Genomic DNA, 5102 nt, shown 5'->3' with positions numbered 1-5102 from the left:
ATCATGCAGGCTTGATGATAAGTGTTGCATTAACTCTATTTATGGCATTGGCTAAAAGCAAAGATTTCAAACTTGCAGTTTAGCGGGTTACAAATAATCAAGCAAACATTATATTCAGACACAGAGAGTACCCTGAGGGCAGTTATCACAACCAGCTCTGCCTGTGAGTCAACCACCATCTACACAAAGCAGTCAGGGCCAAGAAGCAGGAGAAAAGTTTTTTCATAGGAAGGGAAAAAGAGATATGAGAATGGGTGACTGGAAAAAGCACATGCCAATGCCCTGGTGTTAGGAAAGGTGCTTGATGTTTGTTGAGCTGTTTAATTTTAGAATGGACTTTGTTCCTCTGTCGATCCCCTAAGCAGAATCTCTGCCCTCAAGGATGCTGCAGGAAGGCCTCAACCTCAGAGCTGCACACAGGTGTCAGCATGGATCCCAGGCAACCTCTTCCACCCCACCATATTTGCCTTTGCCAGCTGCAGCAGTGCCCTGGTTTGAAGGATACATGTATGCTAAGAAAGGCAGGAGCCTCTCTTTGAATTGGAGAATGTAAACCCCCTCCCTCCAAATTACTGTAATTTTGAAATTAAGGGGCTCTCAGGCAAAGATATAGGAATAGGAATAATAGTTCTTTACTAGGAAAATTAAAATAGAAATAGAATGTTACAAAGAGCAATCCTAAAACACTGACAGAGTCAGAATACAACCTGATACACTGTCAGTCAGGGTGTTGGTAGCAGTCCCATTAAATGATGGCTATAGTGCCCCTACAGTGGCAGATGTGGTTCAGTTGAAGCAGTGCTCCTGTAGAAGGTCCAGGGATGATGTGGAAAGGTTTGGTTTTCCTCTGGAATCCAGTGGAAAACGCTGCCTTGGTGTTCAAAATCTGTTTTTATCTAGGTAGGAAAGGCTTGGTTCCTCCCCCTGACTGGAGCATCTCCCAATGGGATGATGTCATTTTATCAGTCATACAGTGGGACCTAATGGCCCATTAAGAGCAGATAATATCTTCTTGGAGGAAGGATAGGTTGTGGAAAAGATAAAGATGATTGCCCCACCTGGTTTTAACAAATGGTGATGGAATATATCCTTCTGGTTACATCCTGTATTGCCACCTAAGACAAGCAGCTACTCTGATCAGTACCAGTGCCCTTGCAGAAGAACAGTCTCCTTTCCAAAACATGGCACATTAATTGCATCTAGACAGTTTGGAAGTGTAACCCTCATGGCCCAGGTCACATCCCGTTCTAGATTTCCTTTCCCACAGCTGCAACTTTCTCCCAGTGACCCTTCCCAAAGCAACAGCCCCTGTTCCTTCTCTCTCAAATTTTCTGTTCAGTTTGGGGCTCCTAGAACATTTGTCACTTTGTTTTAAAAGCTAAACCAGTTTATTATATAGAATATAATCTCAGACGTGTTGAGAAATCCCTGTATTTCCACATACCATGTTCCAAAATTTGTTTGATCTCTGAAGTACAAGCTTTAACTTTGACAATGCACCACTTTCATAAGTGATATTTTAAAGATGTTTTGGGGTTTTTTGTCCAAGAGGGACAAGTATTTCTTAGCTGTAGTGACTACCTGAGGAGAATAATTCTCATCCAGAAAAAAAAAAAATTCAACATAATTCTGGCAGTATTAGACATCACAGTAATGGACTCAACTTCAGAAACACTGTGAACTGTTACACAACTCAGGCAGTCAGTCTGAGTCAGATAAGAGGTGTCAGCATACTCAACATAATGGTATGTTTATTCTTTCAGCTGCTCACTCTGTGAAGTCCTTTGTTTTTCATGTATGTGATTCCAGTCATAACCCAGTGCTATGCAGCCTGCAGTGCCAATTTGATCAGTTAAGCTACAAACACTTTTAGGTGAAAGTACAGGAATATCTTGTGTTAGTGTAAAAATCACACATATAGGAGGACCTTGGGTCACCTGGTCAGCATTTCTGCACCTCTTGAAGCTAAAGGCAGCTTCACCTTTGCTAGTAATGTCACAGAGCATCTTTAGCTGAACTGCAGTAGTGGGCTTTTTCATTTTGAACATACCTTATTCTCCTTCTTGCAATACTAGTCCTAGGGCACCAAAAAAACCCCTCCCTGAGAGAGAGTTTTTTTCCTAAAACTGCAGAATTATGTCATTAGCGCAAGTGCAAAAACAGTTTTGTTGTCATCTCCTGAAGGCATCAATAGTTCAACGGGATGGAACTCTCCAGCCCTGTGTCTCATTCACACATATCACTCAGCCACAGGGATCTGTTTGCTACTGCCACTTGATGTCCCCAGCCAGAGCTGAGGAATTTACACTTTCTGCAGCATTCTCTACTTCTTGTCATTTTTCAACTCCAAAAAAAACAATATTAAGTAGTGCTCCCTTTTATAACTTGTTCTACACACAGACCTTTTTCCTGCCATAGCTTTATTCTGTAGTGCTTTTCTGAATTCATGGAACTACTGGGAATGTAAAATCAAATAAATACATGGAGTTTTAAAGCAGAGCCCACCGACAGACATTTGAAAGCTATACTATGATGATTGCTCTGCACCCCATGCAGTCAAACAGGACCTGAGAGGGCAGCTTAGAATTTAAAGCAAATGTACAACAGTAACATTTTTCACTGATTTTCCCCCAAAGACCTGGGCTCTGAGCAACTACTTCTTCCCTCTTCCTCTTTGCTGTCTTGTTGCAATATTTGCAGTTTTACAGACATGTCCTTATTTAGCCAACCAGCTCACAGAAACACAACTTTCCATTGAAGGCTAATTTAGAGTCTCAAGCACATGTTCTCAGCTGCTGCAAAATTATGCCACTGAGTGCAATAGGCTCTGTCATTTTATATCAGCTGAGAATCTGCTTGCAAGGGCAAAATAAGTGGATGCAGCTGCAGTTCTCTTCCTTGGGAGTTGCCCCTTATACACAACCGATAGCAGGTGGCTGAGGGTTGGTATTTAAAAATTACAAGTTTTTTGGTGTTTCTTTTTTTTTTTAAATATTTCTGCTGAAGTTCATTCATGTGCTCTCTTTGATGGCTGCACAGGACCTATAGCCCACCATCGTCCACCTCAGCAGAAAGGATGTGGACAGAACTAATTTTGAAAATGGATTTCGAGATAATAAATTAAACATTCTCTCTCATGCTATATCATGTGGCAGAAGAAAGATAAAATTGAAAATGTGACCCCTTTTTTCTTCAAATAATACAGTGCTATTCAACAGACTTAATTATCCCTGAAGACACATGCAATAATTGATGGCCTGTCAATCAAAGTCCTTATTAGACATTCACATAATGTCACATCACAGTCTAAATCTTAATGTAAATCTAAATTTTCCTGACAATTAAAAATCTTTATATAGATTAATCTGATTTCAGATGCAAGTTTTGTGTGTGACCTTTTACTCAGCCTTTTCAAGGCTGTGATCAGAGAGGAGCTGGATCTTTTATGTGTGCTGCTGTGCTGCTATGACGGACCCTGAGCACTCCCTGACAGTTCTTCTCCTGACCCTGCCCTGCTTTATGCTGTAGTATGGAGACTGGAAAAGGGGTCTGCCTTGAGTGGCTGAGGGACCTGGGGTGGACCTGCACTGCTACAATTGATGGATGGCAATTAATGACATTACTGGCTACCTGTTCTGCTGGGGTATCCTGGGGTCACTTCTCTTTCCCTTCCCACAACACCAGGATACTTTGTCTCTTATCTTTGCAGGGAGAAAACAGTGTTGTGGAAGATTGTTATCCCATTGCACTCGACACCTTCCACACTGCCTGGGACTACTATCCCATTGCACTTCCACACCTTCCATTGCAGAGTGGGAAAGGTGGAGTCTTCCTACTGGACCTAGCTGGTAAGTCACAGCTTGGAGTGACAGCTCCATTACACACTCCTTGTCTTCATGGGGGTGTCATACACAGTTGTTTGGGATTGGTAGTTGGATAATGAATCTGAAGAGGTTTTAAATTTGCAAGCAGGTAATGCATAAGCTTTGTGTTGCCAGTTGCACTGGCACTTCAAGTCTCTTTTGAACTGAAATAAAAGCAAATGGCAGAGGCTGAGGCTTTCAAGATAATGGAATTTATCTTCTGTAAATCTGTTCTTTAGATGTCAAGCAAAGCAATTCCACAATATATAGAATAGACCTTGTCTGGTGTTGTTGTATTTTTATTGGTCTTTGATGTAACTTGAAAATATTAGGTCATGTTTTGGTGTTCAATTTTCTATAGATTTTTCAGTCAGCCTGATAAAACAAATGGAAAAAATGCCTGTAATTAGACATCATTCCGAAAGCTGAGGCTCTTTGGAGAAAGCCACGCAGCAAGCTTAATCTGCATGCAAAACTTCAAAGTGCCTCCCAGATTCATGAACTCCAGAAAGACTTGAAGTCAGCAGGAAAATGTCCGTAACCAATGAGGAAAAAATCCTGCCTTCAGATTTGAAGGAGAGAAGGAAAATCCCAAATGTTCATATCTGCAGGACATTGTATTCATAGTGAGGCTGGCCTTGTATGCACCATCTTGCATAGCCAATGTAAGTGTTTTCAATGCCATTTTCCTTCCTGGGGAGAGCTTACAGAACAGAGGACTGCTCACAGTTTTTTCTGGCTCAGAGGCAATTCAAAACTTGCAGGTGATCTTCATATATCTTTCTTAGAAGCAATATCTACTGATGGAACATTAGTTGGCTCCTGCAGGAAAGGAGTGAGAGCCACTGGTGTAGTGGGTCAGCTCATAGGGCAAGAATAGGATGGCTAGTCTTACCCCAGGGACTCATACTGTGTGAAGGCTTTGTGGGTTTGACTTTTGAATGTGTTTTGTGCATTTTCTTGCTGATCTGCTTGGTTTATAGTCTTTGTACAAAAAGGTTTCTTTTGGCAGAGCAGACAGAGTTTAACACTTGTCCTTGCAGTTAAAACAGCAACTAGAAACACCTAAAAAGACAAGCCAAGAACAGTGATTTATGAAGTTTTATAAAACTTTGTTGGAAAAAAAAATCATTGAGTCATTCTCCTCTGATTCACCCACAGCTCATCTGCAAGTAAGCCCCTTCCACTGGGCAGTTAGGATGCACACAATCCCTACTAAATTCAGCTGATGAGATGGCT

Source organism: Erithacus rubecula (assembly GCF_903797595.1).
Source record: "Erithacus rubecula genome assembly, chromosome: Z".
In the NCBI taxonomy this organism is placed as follows: Eukaryota; Metazoa; Chordata; class Aves; order Passeriformes; family Muscicapidae; genus Erithacus; species Erithacus rubecula.
This window is presented reverse-complemented; position numbering follows the sequence as displayed.